The following is an 18,788-nucleotide window of genomic DNA, read 5'->3' as shown; positions in this document are numbered from 1 at the left end:
ATTCTGCATGACGTAACATTCAGTATTCCCTTCTTTCATAGCCACTCTTCATGTGCATCAATACCAAATAGGAATGCGAAAACTCTTGCGAGTGAGAGAATGACAATAACAATCGTAACAAGAACAAGCAAATAATGAATGATGTTTATTCCAACGCAGAACGAGAATGGCTTTAAATATAAAAATCTGTATCTATATCTATATCCATATCTATTGATCTTTGAGTTGGCACAATGCAAATATATTCTTAGCATTTAGTTACTGAATTTAGTTCTGGATGTTTGCAGAGAAAAGGAAAAGTCGGTACTTCTCGCTAGTGTAATATAATGTGAACCAGCAACTACCCTTTCCTTAGAACACGACTCAAGCAGGTCCTCAAGTAGGTAGCAAGGCACTGCTGCATTCTGTTCCCTGACATTGCTCTGATGACGGTTAATGCAGATAGTTCCGATTATTAAATACAAAACGTATTGCAGGTTAGTTCCTAGGATAGTAACATTAAATTTGCGTTGTAGACGGCACATGAACGTGACGACTATCCATATTACTCATCAATATAAAAAGACAATATTTTGGGAATTTAGCAGGATTACTCAAAATGAATTCTGAAAATGGGTGACTGGCTGCACAGGTGCTAAACGTCGTCAAGAGTATACGACGTCCTAATCGCATTAGGAATATGAAGAACGTCTTCGACAGCTCGCAACTTTCACATTGCTATCTCCACCCTACTCCAGACAGCCCTCGGTGGAGTTGCACTACGTTGCCGATGTTATGGAAGGCCTTCAAACCGACAACAGACCACATATTGAAAAATACAAGCGAATTCTCTTGCAGCGTAAGCTTATTGTAACTAATCTAAAAATTATTGGAGAGGAACATTGTCCTATTCAAAAAAAGTAAAATGTTACACACTGTTGACGTCAAACGGACATTATCTATGTCCTGTCTTGTGTCCTACTCATCTATAATATCAAGTGTACTATGAAAATGATTATATATAATGGATGACAGGGTAATGCATTGATACCAGATGGTGGGGGCCGGCCGGTGTGGCCGTGCGGTTCTAGGCGCTTCAGTCTGGAACCGCGTGACCGCTACGGTCGCAGGTTCGAATCCTGCCTCGGGCATGGATGTGAGTGATGTCCTTAGGTTAGTTAGGTTTAAGTAGTTCTAAGTTCTAGGGGACTGATGACCTTAGAAGTTAAGTCCCATAGTGCTCAGAGCCATTTGAACCATTTGAACTATTTAACACAAAATGACATTAAAAATTAAAGTTATTCACGAGCAGCTAGTTGAGAATATGTATGAACATTAAATGACACGACGAACTGAAATAATATGACGAAGAGTTCAGCGCTCACTGGGAATAGAGCCCCACACATATCGTTGTTGACTACACACAAAGAGACGTCAGCTACCGAATTTTTCTCCACCAGCTGCTCAGAATAGCATCTTGAACTTACAGTCATCTCGCAAATAGTTCTGTGTCTCACTGGGAGTTAAAAACGTCAGATATCGTTAGTGTTGACAACGAATGAAAATACATTAAAAATCAAAATTATTATCCACCAGCAGATAGGTGTTCTCATGATAGAGCTTGATAATACATAATTAAATCTTTAGTGCCGGGCCAGGATTCGATCCCATTCACGCGTAATATGTGAAGGTGTTGAGGAATCTGCAGTTTTGAACAAACAACAAATTGTAGCCGAGCTGTATTGCCACGAAGGGATCAAATTCCGCGTTAAGGGCGGTCTGAGTTGCATTCCCAGTTTAGAACCAATTTTATCGACATACAGAAGCTCAAATAAAAGATGGAATAAGTGTCCTGTGACCATACATAGCGTTTGTGTCGTCACTTGAAATAAATAACTAGTATAAGAAAGGTTACTGGTGATAGAGTTTCTACATGTCGCCACTCCAGACTTTATTGTGGTTCAACCTACCGTCTACTTGGTAAAGAAGGAATATCATCTTTAATGTGAATTTTTAGACCACGCAGCCATTATATCTCCTTCACTTGGTGTAGCCAGGAGAGAATGGAATCTATCTCTCCCTATCTAAAATCATTGACGGAAGTGGGAATCGAACCCAGACCATAGGTATAACAACCTACCATCCGTCCAACAGACCACGAAATCCTCTTCTCTGCGAGTCATTTTTCTATCGTAACGCAGTTGCGCCACACTGGATGAGAATTCTGACACACAGGCTCCCTGTAGTAATTTGCAGCATGTTCAGTAAATTCATTTACTTGGTTGACCGAATCACCATGAACTAGCTGCCTCGGCTACCCAGTGCATACATTAGACTATTTTGTAATCACAGAAATAAAATCACGTAACTGCTACCTACACACAACTGCCAACAGTGTAGGATGCAGAAGTTTAAATAGGAAGTGTTCCTTTCCACTTGAGCTATTCTATTGCGCTATCTGTTACTAGAAAACGTCGCTCAGTCCAAAAGAAAAGCTGTAACTGTTTGTCTCTCAGAAGACCTGGCCATATGCATAATCTCACAGTGCTGTGGAATCCAAAAGTTCTGGAGGAATAGTTGCCGAGCTCTGGAGCTGCTGTGGCTACGTAACAGCTTGTAGCATAGATAAGATGTCGCGAGTTCGAATACATTCAGAGCTACATTTTTTAAAACGCAATTCTGCTCTCTGCTGAAGGTATCAATCTAATGGAACTTTGAACATAATTCCCTTCACTTCTCAACCCAAAGTAGTCGCATGTGGAAAAAGGGCTAACTACTGTGACATTTTGTTCTATTCAGGTTTAATAGACAGCAGGCAGCAGATGCATCTCGAAGATGTGCAGGGAGAGCGCATCGTGCCGTAATATGTCAGAAAAGTATTTTCTACATTAGCCGTCGTGTGGTAGTGATATTTTATTCTTCTTCAAACTTTGTTTGACAGCTTTAACTCAGAACAAGTTTTCTACATGCATGTAATCAATAAACTGCATGTGCATTGTCAGACTGTCATAGGTAACATCTGAGAATTCGCATATATCGTTGATGATTAATTTCTCTCTCATGTTTACTATTGTTTTAACAACACGAAAGGAAACCTTACGAAAATTGTGCACTGTATTATAAGAAATGAAATAAAACTAACCATGATAACCTTACGACGAAAGTATCTGTACACAAGCATGCCTCTATCGACACGAATTAGTAAAATACTACTCACTTAGATTTTGATTGGGTCTGTGTTTAATTGGTATGCTGTGTCATACTCAAGAGGTATGCAAATGTGGCATTTCATAAATATAGTTACGTATTCCTAGAAACCCAAAATTCGCTTGTCAGCAGCGGAAAGAGGCCTTACCTGTTGTGCAGCATTGTAAGTTTTCAACATTGCACTATGAGCTGAAAGCATTTTCTTGCGATTTCCTTATTGATGTTTGATTTGACTGCTTGTAGCTCTTTCACAGAAGGGATAAAAACGTTACGGTCAGTGAGACTGGAACTGCAAACAGTAACAGACGCTTTTTCACAGGTCAGCACGTTACTACAGAGCTGGCGAGGAGGTATGGGTCTTAGCTTCCTATTACGATGGCAATAGTAACTAGAACTCGTAAACCGCTATTTGAAGGTCGAGATTAGTTGCGGTTTCCACCTGCAACGACTTTCCTGGGCTGAAAACCGTAAATTTTCACTCTTTTGTTACGCTTCAAGCGATAATAACTCAGATTATTCAATGGAAATGACAGGTAAAATCAAGTGAACTTTGAGGCTTAATTCCGTGCACACCAGGAAGTAACTCGTCGATCACAGAGTTGCCAAACATACGTTGCCTTGTTGCCAAATCTCAGTTACAGTACCAGCAGGAAGAAGACGAACCGATGTGATCCTACAGCGGTCTGGGAAGTGACCATAGCTGGTGTCTCCAAGTCACGGCTGCTACGGCCTGGAATACGTAATGCGTCTGATTCGCTTTCTGTAACTAGGTTTAGGGACTGGAGCGTAGTTACTAATAATACTCAGAACTGACTGCAAACTGAGCATCATAAATCAGTAAAGTCATTCACAGGCGTTTTCGTGCCTCGCCGATAGTCGAGCACAACATACAAATAAAAATAAAAAAGAATGTGTGTGTGTGTGTGTTTTTGTGTGAGAGTGAGAGAGAGAGAGAGATAAATAAAAAGCAATGAGAGAGTGTAAAAAATTGTTGTAAAGAAATTGAATCATGGTATTTAAAGAAATCTTTCATTAAAATGACACGTTCCACATCATTACAAAATGTCGTATTCATGATCTATGGAACAAGAGTTAATCTAATGTAATGTAATCTAATCTAATCACATCATATTGATGATTAGCCATGAAGAGTCATGAATTACCGAAATTTTGGCCAATACCAGTAACCAAATCTAAACTTGAAAATAAAAGACGACAATTTTTGTAATAAACCGTGACTCCTATCAAGACCCTTTCGTCCCTGTTATCTAACCACGAAAGATGTCTGATATACCTCCATTCTGAAGTAACAAAGTGTGCATGCATTTAAAGATGAAGTGCATGATGTGAAGTTCTGTGACGGATATACGAACCCAACACGTAATCCGATTGTTAACTAAGAAAAATCAAATGTTACGTATCGGTTTTTCTTACGAGCCGCTAGGTGTCTGAATCTAAAATAAGGATACAAACTTTTGTGCCTAAGCGACAATCGAACTGCACACCTACCGTGCATCCACGAATATAGCTTAAGTATCAGTTGCTTACTCATGAACAGTAAGATGTGTGCGTGTTTGACCAGAAATAACGACACCTGTTGCGATTGTTGGAAACACATGAACAGACATTGAAATTGCGCGTTAATTTTCACTAGCAGGTGGGTGTGCACTTGATAAAGCTAGAAATGAAATTATGAATATTTTTGTACTGGATCAGGTTTCAGACCCACATACTTACCTTTGGAGGAGACCTAGAGAAGATTGCAGTCTTGGGAAAAGGAACGAAATGACTGAACTATACTGTTCCGAGAGATTCAGATCCTCGAAAGAGGAGATACGAATTCGAATCACAGTCCAGCACCAAATTTTTAAACGTCTCTAGTTCAATCAAGTACAAGTAAAATAAGAGCCCTGTCCCTTTAAATGGCTATCGGTTCATCAAATAAAATAAAATTTTCTAATGTAAGTAAGCTTACTGGCGACTGTATTTCTGTTTACCATGACTTCCGCTGTGTCATTTCCCAATGTAAACCGGCTCTGCCCAGTTGGTAATGAAGGAACGTGATGTTTAATGCGGATTCTGGATTATAACGTCTTTCTCTCGAGGTTACCAGAGGTAAAATAAATCTGTTTGTGCCTCTTAAAAGTAAATGCCTGAACCCATGCATTGCACCTGTGATAGCTCGTTCCACCATACCATTGTGGCCACATTACCCAGCCCCAAGAGTGTGCTGTAACGGATGATGTGCTTAGCTTACAAAATTAGTCACGGTGGAAAAAATGCGAGTCTATTAAATGGTCAAGTAGAAGCAAGCTTCTGACGCAGAGATTATGCTATTCTCATGTCAGCAGGATGTAAAGACTCTTCTAGGTATCATAGGTTGGATATGAAGCCATTTTGATTTTTCACAAATTCAGCAAATTTTGTAGTTCGAGAAAATCCACTGTGAAGTGTGAAGTTGCCGGATAATTCGATTATTACTGTTATTATTAATATCATTTTATTCATACCGCTGCTGGAACACGACCGTAGTCTTCAGGTAAAATGCGAGACCAGCTAATATGACCTCTGGCGACCGAAAGCACATATCGACAAAATATTTATAGCCCCTTTCCTCTCGGTGCTGAAGCTATGAATGTAATTCAAGCGAATCTACAATATCATATTAGCTGGTCCCGCGTTTTACCTCAAGACTACGGTCGTAGTCAAGAGTAATGTACTAAGACTGGAGTCAAGACTTCCTCTGCGAAGTGCCGCAGTCTACATGTTGCTAGATCGAGCATATTGCCAGAGATAGAATTCTGAGAGGAGCACGACTGTATTGTCCACCTTACGTGAACGACTCGGCGGTCAATTTTTTGGTCTGAGACTGTATCTACAACACATATTGCACGCTGAAGACCCAGAAGAATTTTAAAAAAAAGTAGTTTATGAGAGCAACGTTAACCATAGCGTTCGAAGTATTCATAGTATTGTATACGTGTGTGTAAACGCCTTCCAATGACCACTCAAGAAAGACAAGGATACACAGTCTAGCTCCAATATTATAAATACGCCTCAGTTTGTGGATGAACTCAGACTTAGGTTGATAATAATTGTGAAAATTTAGCAGCACTGTACCCATTGGTGTTAAACTCGTTTTCAACCAATGATTCCCACAGCTACAGGGATACTACTTGTGATACCTCTTAGACAAAATACTTAAGCAGTGTTATCAGACGAAAAGATCAACCTGACACAAACTGTGGGAAGTTTGTTTTACAACCTTCGTACCTGGATATTCAGCTTTTTCCTATTTGAGATATCTGTGAACGTTGCTGCTTAAGACGATTTAAGCAGAGACTAAATTCCCTCAGCTTCGACAATGTTTAAAGAAATCGTCTTATTGGCACTAAATCGTGGTTTGTGAATTGTTTACCGGCCGTACTCTGCCGTATTTTGCCGGTTGGAAGGCAAAAGCTTACTGACAAATTTCACACAGAAATTACTGTTACAGTGTACTTATGGAGCCAAATGAGTGAATTGCGTATTTTCCGGTGAGAAAGAGCACTGGCAAACAGTCTTCGCTACATTAGGTTATTTAAACTGGTGTCACTCTGAGCTAGAATGTATGGTCAGCGACTAAGTGTAAGGTCAACGTTTCGGATGCGAGTTTTGCGACTGTGAAATACTTTCCTACATTATAGAAGCGAATATTAAATTTGAACTAATATTGCGAAAATTTTGTACTTGGACAGCTTAGAATGAAAATACTTCTGTTTATTTCAAAGGGAAACAATAGATTTTCTAAAACACTGTCTGTCATACACAACTTGAAACAGGTCATGTCGACCAAATCATGTGGAAGAACTAACAGCAACGTATATCGGAAGGCAGTAAGATCTCTTGCCTTTTGGTTTGTCAGTACTCGATAGCCATTTCTAGGCGAAAGTAAATGAAGAAAGGCAGTGCGTTTTTGTTACCAAGTAACGTCTTCGTCAATTACTTTAGTTTTAAAGTAATCTACGAGTAATTGCTGGTGTTTGATATTAACATGAAAAGGATTCCGTAGACGAAAGAACCTGTTCTTGGGAAACTACATCTATAGTGACCAAAAGGCATTAAATGATGTTCAAGCACTTGTGTTACAGCAGCGGTATGAATAAAATGATATTAATAATAACAGTAATAATCGAATTATCCGGCAACTTCACACTTCACAGTGGATTTTCTCGAACTACGAAATTTGCTGAATTTGTGAAAAATCAAAATGGCTTCACATCCAACCTATGATACCTAGAAGAGTCTTTACATCCTGCTGACATGAGAATAGCATAATCTCTGCGTCAGAAGCTTGCTTCTACTTGACCATTTAATAGACTCGCATTTTTTCCACCGTGACTAATTTTGTAAGCTAAGCACATCAACCGTTACAGCACACTCTTGGGGCTGGGTAATGTGGCCACAATGGTATGGTGGAACGAGCTATCACAGGTGCAATGCGTGGGTTCAGGCATTTACTTTTAAGAGGCACAAACAGATTTATTTTACCTCTGGTAACCTCAAGAGAAAGACGTTATAATCCAGAATCCGCATTAAACATCACGTTCCTTCATTACCAACTGGGCAGAGCCGGTTTACGTTGGGAAATGACACAGCGGAAGTCATGGTAAACAGAAATACAGTCGCCAGTAAGCTTACTTACATTAGAAAATTTTATTTTATTTGATGAACCGATAGCCATTTAAAGGGACAGGGCTCTTATTTTACTTGTACTTGATGGAACTAGAGACGTTTAAAAATTTGGTGCTGGACTGTGATTCGAATTCGTATCTCCTCTTTCGAGGATATGAATCTCTCGGAACAGTATAGTTCAGTCATTTCGTTCCTTTTCCCAAGACTGCAATCTTCTCTAGGTCTCCTCCAAAGGTAAGTATGTGGGTCTGAAACCTGATCCAGTACAAAAATATTCATAATTTCATTTCTAGCTTTATCAAGTGCACACCCACCTGCTAGTGAAAATTAACGCGCAATTTCAATGTCTGTTCATGTGTTTCCAACAATCGCAACAGGTGTCGTTATTTCTGGTCAAACACGCACGCATCTTACTGTTCATGAGTAAGCAACTGATACTTAAGCTATATTCGTGGATGCACGGTAGGTGTGCAGTTCGATTGTCGCTTAGGCACAAAAGTTTGTATCCTTATTTTAGATTCAGACACCTAGCGGCTCGTAAGAAAAACCGATACGTAACATTTGATTTTTCTTAGTTAACAATCGGATTACGTGTTGGGTTCGTATATCCGTCACAGAACTTCACATCATGCACTTCATCTTTAAATGCATGCACACTTTGTTACTTCAGAATGGAGGTATATCAGACATCTTTCGTGGTTAGATAACAGGGACGAAAGGGTCTTGATAGGAGTCACGGTTTATTACAAAAATTGTCGTCTTTTATTTTCAAGTTTGGATTTGGTTACTGGTATTGGCCAAAATTTCGGTAATTCATGACTCTTCATGGCTAATCATCAATATGATGTGATTAGATCAGATTACATTACATTAGATTAACTCTTGTTCCATAGATCATGAATACGACATTTCGTAATGATGTGGAACGTTGCATTTTAATGAAAGATTTCTTTAAATACCATGATTCAATTTCTTTACAACAATTTTTTACACTCTCTCATTGCTTTTTATTTATCTCTCTCTCTCTCTCACACACACAAAAACACACACACACATTCTTTTTTATTTTTATTTGTATGTTGTGCTCGACTATCGGCGAGGCACGAAAACGCCTGTGAATGACTTTCTTAGTTTTGAGTACACTTACGAAAGAAATATAAAAACAACAATGAGAGTTACTGATTTATGATGCTCAGTTTGCAGTCAGTTCTGAGTATTATTAGTAACTACGCTTCAGTCCCTAAACCTAGTTACAGAAAGCGAATCAGACGCATTACGTATTCCAGGCCGTAGCAGCCGTGACTTGGAGACACCAGCTATGGTCACTTCCCAGACCGCTGTAGGATCACATCGGTTCGTCTTCTTCCTGCTGGTACTGTAACTGAGATTTGGCAACAAGGCAACGTATGTTTGGCAACTCTGTGATCGACGAGTTACTTCCTGGTGTGCACGGAATTAAGCCTCAAAGTTCACTTGATTTTACCTGTCATTTCCATTGAATAATCTGAGTTATTATCGCTTGAAGGGTAACAAAAGAGTGAAAATTTACGGTTTTCAGCCCAGGAAAGTCGTTGCAGGTGGAAACCGCAACTAATCTCGACCTTCAAATAGCGGTTTACGAGTTCTAGCTACTATTGCCATCGTAATAGGAAGCTCAGACCCATACCTCCTCGCCAGCTCTGTAGTAACGTGCTGACCTGTGAAAAAGCGTCTGTTACGGTTTGCAGTTCCAGTCTCACTGACCGTAACGTTTTTATCCCTTCTGTGAAAGAGCTACAAGCAGTCAGATCAAACATCAATAAGGAAATCGCAAGAAAATGCTTTCAGCTCATAGTGCAATGTTGAAAAACTTACAATGCTGCACAACAGGGAAGGCCTCTTTCCGCTGCTGACAAGCGAATTTTGGGTTTCTAGGAATACGTAACTATATTTATGAAATGCCACATTTGCATACCTCTTGAGTATGATACAGCATACCAATTAAACACAGACCCAATCAAAATCTAAGTGAGTAGTATTTTACTAATTCGTGTCGATAGAGGCATGCTTGTGTACAGATACTTTCGTCGTAAGGTTATCATGGTTAGTTTTATTTCATTTCTTATAATACAGTGCACAATTTTCGTAAGGTTTCCTTTCGTGTTGTTAAAACAATAGTAAACATGAGAGAGAAATTAATCATCAACGATATATGCGAATTCTCAGATGTTACCTATGACAGTCTGACAATGCACATGCAGTTTATTGATTACATGCATGTAGAAAACTTGTTCTGAGTTAAAGCTGTCAAACAAAGTTTGAAGAAGAATAAAATATCACTACCACACGACGGCTAATGTAGAAAATACTTTTCTGACATATTACGGCACGATGCGCTCTCCCTGCACATCTTCGAGATGCATCTGCTGCCTGCTGTCTATTAAACCTGAATAGAACAAAATGTCACAGTAGTTAGCCCTTTTTCCACATGCGACTACTTTGGGTTGAGAAGTGAAGGGAATTATGTTCAAAGTTCCATTAGATTGATACCTTCAGCAGAGAGCAGAATTGCGTTTTAAAAAATGTAGCTCTGAATGTATTCGAACTCGCGACATCTTATCTATGCTACAAGCTGTTACGTAGCTACAGCAGCTCCAGAGCTCGGCAACTATTCCTCCAGAACTTTTGGATTCCACAGCACTGTGAGATTATGCATATGGCCAGGTCTTCTGAGAGACAAACAGTTACAGCTTTTCTTTTGGACTGAGCGACGTTTTCTAGTAACAGATAGCGCAATAGAATAGCTCAAGTGGAAAGGAACACTTCCTATTTAAACTTCTGCATCCTACACTGTTGGCAGTTGTGTGTAGGTAGCAGTTACGTGATTTTATTTCTGTGATTACAAAATAGTCTAATGTATGCACTGGGTAGCCGAGGCAGCTAGTTCATGGTGATTCGGTCAACCAAGTAAATGAATTTACTGAACATGCTGCAAATTACTACAGGGAGCCTGTGTGTCAGAATTCTCATCCAGTGTGGCGCAACTGCGTTACGATAGAAAAATGACTCGCAGAGAAGAGGATTTCGTGGTCTGTTGGACGGATGGTAGGTTGTTATACCTATGGTCTGGGTTCGATTCCCACTTCCGTCAATGATTTTAGATAGGGAGAGATAGATTCCATTCTCTCCTGGCTACACCAAGTGAAGGAGATATAATGGCTGCGTGGTCTAAAAATTCACATTAAAGATGATATTCCTTCTTTACCAAGTAGACGGTAGGTTGAACCACAATAAAGTCTGGAGTGGCGACATGTAGAAACTCTATCACCAGTAACCTTTCTTATACTAGTTATTTATTTCAAGTGACGACACAAACGCTATGTATGGTCACAGGACACTTATTCCATCTTTTATTTGAGCTTCTGTATGTCGATAAAATTGGTTCTAAACTGGGAATGCAACTCAGACCGCCCTTAACGCGGAATTTGATCCCTTCGTGGCAATACAGCTCGGCTACAATTTGTTGTTTGTTCAAAACTGCAGATTCCTCAACACCTTCACATATTACGCGTGAATGGGATCGAATCCTGGCCCGGCACTAAAGATTTAATTATGTATTATCAAGCTCTATCATGAGAACACCTATCTGCTGGTGGATAATAATTTTGATTTTTAATGTATTTTCATTCGTTGTCAACACTAACGATATCTGACGTTTTTAACTCCCAGTGAGACACAGAACTATTTGCGAGATGACTGTAAGTTCAAGATGCTATTCTGAGCAGCTGGTGGAGAAAAATTCGGTAGCTGACGTCTCTTTGTGTGTAGTCAACAACGATATGTGTGGGGCTCTATTCCCAGTGAGCGCTGAACTCTTCGTCATATTATTTCAGTTCGTCGTGTCATTTAATGTTCATACATATTCTCAACTAGCTGCTCGTGAATAACTTTAATTTTTAATGTCATTTTGTGTTAAATAGTTCAAATGGTTCAAATGGCTCTGAGCACTATGGGACTTAACTTCTAAGGTCATCAGTCCCCTAGAACTTAGAACTACTTAAACCTAACTAACCTAAGGACATCACTCACATCCATGCCCGAGGCAGGATTCGAACCTGCGACCGTAGCGGTCACGCGGTTCCAGACTGAAGCGCCTAGAACCGCACGGCCACACCGGCCGGCCCCCACCATCTGGTATCAATGCATTACCCTGTCATCCATTATATATAATCATTTTCATAGTACACTTGATATTATAGATGAGTAGGACACAAGACAGGACATAGATAATGTCCGTTTGACGTCAACAGTGTGTAACATTTTACTTTTTTTGAATAGGACAATGTTCCTCTCCAATAATTTTTAGATTAGTTACAATAAGCTTACGCTGCAAGAGAATTCGCTTGTATTTTTCAATATGTGGTCTGTTGTCGGTTTGAAGGCCTTCCATAACATCGGCAACGTAGTGCAACTCCACCGAGGGCTGTCTGGAGTAGGGTGGAGATAGCAATGTGAAAGTTGCGAGCTGTCGAAGACGTTCTTCATATTCCTAATGCGATTAGGACGTCGTATACTCTTGACGACGTTTAGCACCTGTGCAGTCAGTCACCCAATTTCAGAATTCATTTTGAGTAATCCTGCTAAATTCCCAAACTATTGTCTTTTTATATTGATGAGTAATATGGATAGTCGTCACGTTCATGTGCCGTCTACAACGCAAATTTAATGTTACTATCCTAGGAACTAACCTGCAATACGTTTTGTATTTAATAATCGGAACTATCTGCATTAACCGTCATCAGAGCAATGTCAGGGAACAGAATGCAGCAGTGCCTTGCTACCTACTTGAGGACCTGCTTGAGTCGTGTTCTAAGGAAAGGGTAGTTGCTGGTTCACATTATATTACACTAGCGAGAAGTACCGACTTTTCCTTTTCTCTGCAAACATCCAGAACTAAATTCAGTAACTAAATGCTAAGAATATATTTGCATTGTGCCAACTCAAAGATCAATAGATATGGATATAGATATAGATACAGATTTTTATATTTAAAGCCATTCTCGTTCTGCGTTGGAATAAACATCATTCATTATTTGCTTGTTCTTGTTACGATTGTTATTGTCATTCTCTCACTCGCAAGAGTTTTCGCATTCCTATTTGGTATTGATGCACATGAAGAGTGGCTATGAAAGAAGGGAATACTGAATGTTACGTCATGCAGAATACACTCATTTACTTCGGCTCCTCGTGATCTACGCTACAGGAGAAGTGAGATACATAAAGTTGACAGTGTGAGGACAGACCTGGTAGCACAACTGTGCAACTACACAGTGTTACCAGATAAAATGGTGCTGCGGAATCGACAGTGTAGTACGGACTTTGCCACAGTAGCAGACAGCTGGTAATTTAGGACCATGACCGTGGATTACACTTTGGTCAGTGCTGGTTAGAGTGCTGCAACTGTAAATGGAAGGCTTTGTTTGATAGTCTTATGCTGATGCTGTCTGAATAAATTATGCCATTGGATACAAAGCGGTTTAGTTTTGAGACCTAACCCACGAGGGGGGAAGGCACAGTGGTCTGCTTCAGGAATTCCAAGCAATAAAACACAAAAAACAACCCAGGAAGGGAGACATGCATTTGGAATCTGTTCATCGTTACGGGGTCAAACAAGAGGGTAACATTACTGAAACAATGATCGGGCTACTTAGTATATAATAGAGCATACAGATTTCAAGGAGGAAACGTATGAAGACGCAGACTTCCTCGTTATCAATATGTGCGGCATATCTTTCGTGTTAACGAAAGTAAATTCCCGCTTTACCTCTTCTTACGTGTCAAATGAAATGAATGCCATGAGGAATAGAATATTTGTTGACTGCGTCTCTTCTTGCTTCCATCCTTACCAACATATTTCTTCATTCTCGTGGTAATCATGACATTCTATGTGTATGCTGCAAAAGATGGCAAGTGGACAAATTCGGCATCGAGGTGCAAAGCGTTATATTCAATTCGAATAAGTTTCCGGTGTATTTTTACTTCGTTTCTATTTTTAGATGATTATTAACGTTACGGAAAATTTTCTCACATGCTTTATGTTGAATGAGAAACATTGAATGATCCGTTTTGCTTTCCCAACGTTGAAATGATATAATGTCGGCGTCAACAGCCTTCTTCCACGCCGGAAGCTGAAACTTGTATCATTCTGGATTAATGATAATTGAATGTCTCATATGTATACATAGCCCACAAGGCGACGTCAGAAACCATCAGGGGAGAACGCCGCATAAAAACCAAACGTGCGCGCGCGTCTCCACTCTGAAGAACCGTATCGGAGAATCACGGCAAGCATTTCCCTGAAGAGCTGCCTCGTCAGAGAGCCTAGAAATGGCAGCGTCGTAGCAAGTATTTGTCAACACTCTGATAGTGCATTTACTTCCGGGTGTAGGTCGGCGTTACCTCGCTAAATTCACTTGACATTCGTTTTCCACATCGAAGACTCGTACGATATAATCCACTGCAAGATGACACAATTAGAAAGTATATTTAATTTCTGGACTCCAAGAACGGCGTTCTTCACATAAGTAACACCTGTTTGTGTGTGCATTCGGGAGGACGACGGTGTAATCCCGCGCCCGGCCATCCTGATTTAGGTTTTCAATGATTTCCCTAAATCGCTTCAGGCAAATGCCGGATGGTTCCTTAGGAAGGGCACGGCCGATTTCCTTCCCCATCCTTCCCTAATCCGAGCTTGTGCTCCGTCTCTAATGACATCGTTGTCGACGGGACGTTAAAACAGTAATCTCCTCTGTTCGTGTGTTTAAGGTTGCGTTTTGAGGCTCAGGCAACATCGCAGTGACTATATTCCGCCTCTGGCCGCCAGTGTGTCGTTAGCTCAGAGGTTCCCTTGTGCGTTGCAGTGCTTGTACTATAAGACATAGCAGTTCGAATCACGGTAGAAGCCCCTGACTACAACCTTTTATTTTCCATTTTAATTAATGGAGTTGCAAACTGCTAGTAAAAATTTCTTATGCGACATCTGAAGAATGCCTTTAAACATCGATCTTCGTCCGATTTCGACTTAGTAAATTAAGTTAATATCATGGATTTCTGCATTGCAAATTCCAAGGTGCTTCACTGTAAAATAGACCCTGAAAAGATTCAAACCGACTGTCAACGATATAAATTTGAGCTTTGTTCGTCATATAGGTCTAACATGTCAGAAGGTTGTTTATGAAGTGCACATGTTCATTAATGTAGTTCCCTTCTTCTAAATTTTTGCAATAGCATTTAACTGTAGACGTTTTCTAACACCGGCGTTAGCAATTCCTTTCCGTTCTCTGAAACCTTCAAAACGACAAATTTTTCAGGTTTAAATCTGATGACCTTAACTATCACTTACGATCAACAATAAATACTTCATGAACCCATACATGGAACTCCAAATGTGCAGTGTTCCTGCACTGCTACAGAGCATGCATTGCAAGGTATTCACACAGTTTATCGCATAGACTTACCATAAGGAATGAAACAAGAACTGTAATACACTTTACACCACAGACGCTCACTCTGGCTTGACGAAAACATCCAAACATTGACCAAAAGTTGCACAAATAATTGGGTTTGAAAGGAAAAGAAACGAGGTATGAAGCATTTATAAATTCATCGAATGTAGTGAGGTGGTTTAATTTCGTCCCAGTCTATAAAATTAATTTCGGGCCATACTCAGCTCTTGCCGATTAATGTAATATAATACCCGCCTACTAATCAGGGCGTCTGTCTCCGTTGCTTTTGAACGTGAATGGAAATTGTAGAAATTTTCTGTGGACCAGCATTTAATAATAAAGCGTTTTAAATCATCAAAAGCGATGAGCGGTAGCAGGCGCTTTCGATAAAGAACGGGGGAGTGCAGCGCCGCTGCTGTCGCCACGGCCGCTGCCAGTAGCCAGCAAATGGATCCCGGAGCTTTGCCGCATACGGCGTCCAGAGGAGGACAGTCTGCAGGAAATCTGCCGCAAAATCGTTACTGGATAAAATTTTGATATCGGTGTGTCACAAAGCGAAATAGATTGAATCTGCGCTACCATTACATTCACGTCTTCAGCATTCAGACAGAAGAGGCTATAAAAATATTTTATGCCAGCTGCTCTCGATCCACTGACATTATGAACAGAAACAACGCACGCTACCGCTAGACCACAGGCGTAATCAGCCTAGAGTTTCTCTATCATGGGACAAGTTTTCCTCCAGGAAGTGCCGCAGTCTACAGTGTTGCCAGATTGTGCAGATAACCGGACTTAGAGAATTAGCGAGTTGGCCAGTTTTTTTGTCCCATGTCGCGATCGGCGCGGACTTAGCCTCTGAAGCGGCCGGTCGCCGGTCAAGTTTTATGTCAAAGAGTGTACATTTATACGTATTTTATTTGTATATTGTGTTATTTGTGAAAATAAAAATAATAAAATAGGAATTAATGAAGGTAAAACTTCACATATATAGGTAGTTGAAATGTGTGCAGTCAGGCAGCCACTAGTATGTATGTAGCTAGTACCTGAAAAAATTCTTTAATAAGTTATTGGTAATCATCTTGCCATGGCAGTCTTCCCTCTTCGGAAATGGAATAAGCAGCGAATTAATTTCTAATATCTTGGGCAGTCTGCGTTGAATGTCATGGAATGTTCACTAATCATGTAGTAGTTGTAGCAGGAGTGATCTCATTTCTCCAAGTTCCTGGCTTTAAATGCCTGTTCTCCTCATGATCCACTGCCCCTACAGGGGTATAAATTTGTCTGGAAGCAGAACTTTTCCGCAAGAAAGTATGGAGGTATATAGAAATCATAACAACACTTTGGGCTTTCTCAGGCTGTAGTAATACAGGCTTCTTTAGTATCTGGAATACGGAAAAAAGTATTCCGAATGCATTTTCCACAATCCGCCATATTCTTGAAAGTCTGTAGTTAAAAATTCTATTCATTGACCTCCGAGGTTATTGTCCACTATAAGGCTTCATGATATGACTGTTCAGGGGAAACACATCATCTGCAATGATAACATAGGGTACTTCTTTCTGTCTACCTGGGAGCGTACGATCATCCGGAAAAACAATGGTACCATTACTCATATTCTTAAAAAAAGCTGTAAGTCAAAAAACACCGTCAGAAATTCGACCTTGGCAGCCGACATCAGCATACAAAAAAACAAAAGTCAGCATCCACTAGACGAAAAAGAAAAATACTGAAAAAATTCTTATAATTGAAAAAATCGTGTCAAGAATTAACTGGGCTTTGTACTGTGCAATGTTTGTCATCCATTGCACCGTGGCAATGAGGAAAGTTCCATTTTCTCTCATATTCCTCTGCTACAAGCAACCACTCTTGTTGTCTCTGTGACACCCGCAAAAAAGTAAATAGAAACCAATAACTTCTAATAATACAAATACTTATTAATAGCATTGACAATAATGAACATTAATAATAATTAAAATCAATAATATTGCATAATAATCGGTAGGTAATCATTATAACAAATCTTCTGCATTTCACTTATCAACTTGACATTGTTCCCAATTTTTAAGGATTACTATCATACATACCCCTATCCATACATCAATTCTTTTATTTTTTTATTTTACTTGCTTTGTTATTCTTTATATAAATCTATTGTTGTTGCTTTGTTTTAGGAGGAATTTTAGGAGGATTTGGAAGAACAGAGGGTTGCAGGCATGGATGCAAACGAAGGTACAGCAAACACTTGCGAAGAAGTTGGTAGTCAAGATGTCGATCATCAAATAACGCAAGGCAACAAGCAACCACCCACACCAAACAAATGCACGAAGGTATTTGCTTCACCTAGAAAAAAATCAGAGAAAAAAGGCCGAAGATCCTCGTATAGGAGAGGCATATAATGCACTACAAACTGCTTTATCCAAAACTACAGACAAGTTTGACGGCTAAGGAGAGTACAAAGCGAACGTTCTGTGGTCCATGGATAAAAGAGCACATGCTTTTGTTAAAAAAGAATTTTCCGACACAATTTTGAGAGCAGAAAGCAGCTGTTTCGAACATTCTAGACCTAGTTCAACCAACAGTGACCACAGCTGCTAGTCACATTTAGCGATTTCTTCAACTCAACATGTTCATGCCCATGAGCAGATGCAAAGCAACTTCCAACAGACATCTACCTCTACTTCGACTTCTGACAACACCGAACAAGGCTCTCCACATTTTCTGGACCTACCTGATTTATAATAATTAAAATCAATCATCTTTGCAGTTAACTGTTTCTCATTCTTTAAATCTAAATGTTTTATTTCTTTTGCTTATTAACTGATGAATAAAAGTGCATTAATATCAAAATTTGTATAATTTGTTAACTTACCTTTATAAGCTGCTTCAAGCTGCCAGTAAGAGCTGCACATACTTCAGGAACAATGTTTGATATCACTTGTTCGGAGACTAAATAAAAAACTGAGGCTTGTGTAGGAATCACCAGTTGCTGAGTGTAAGTGCTAACCGCCCAGTAACTGGTATAGCTTTCCTAAATTTGCTGCCAGCCTTTGATATTTTCAGTCCAACCAAATTAACAAAATATTCAAAATCTGACGCAGAGATACGGCAAAATGTCTTGAAATGTATGTTTTCAAAATCCAAGTCATCCATCAAATCACTCCCACTATCTTTTTCTGCTCCTGAAAACTGTAGTCATCCACCACCTGCGTTTTCTTGGGTCTTTGTAGCATCTTCTTATATCTCCTCCCTCAGCTAATAGGTGCATCACAAGGAAGCTGGCACTTGCTATAACCACTTCGTCTATTTTTAAATTAGGAAACTGGCAGTGGACATAACAGCGAGTAAGGTGCAGATTCTCATGAGCCAAAGCCTGGCAAGCAACTGGAGTAGTGTGGACAAAGAAAGAAGCAGCACAAGCTCAAGTCAGACAGGTTTGACAAGTCT

The sequence above is a fragment of the Schistocerca nitens genome, chromosome 9 (genome assembly GCF_023898315.1).
Source record: "Schistocerca nitens isolate TAMUIC-IGC-003100 chromosome 9, iqSchNite1.1, whole genome shotgun sequence".
Lineage (NCBI taxonomy): Eukaryota > Metazoa > Arthropoda > Insecta > Orthoptera > Acrididae > Schistocerca > Schistocerca nitens.
The sequence above is the reverse complement of the archived record's forward strand: the minus strand, read 5'-3'. Positions refer to the sequence as shown.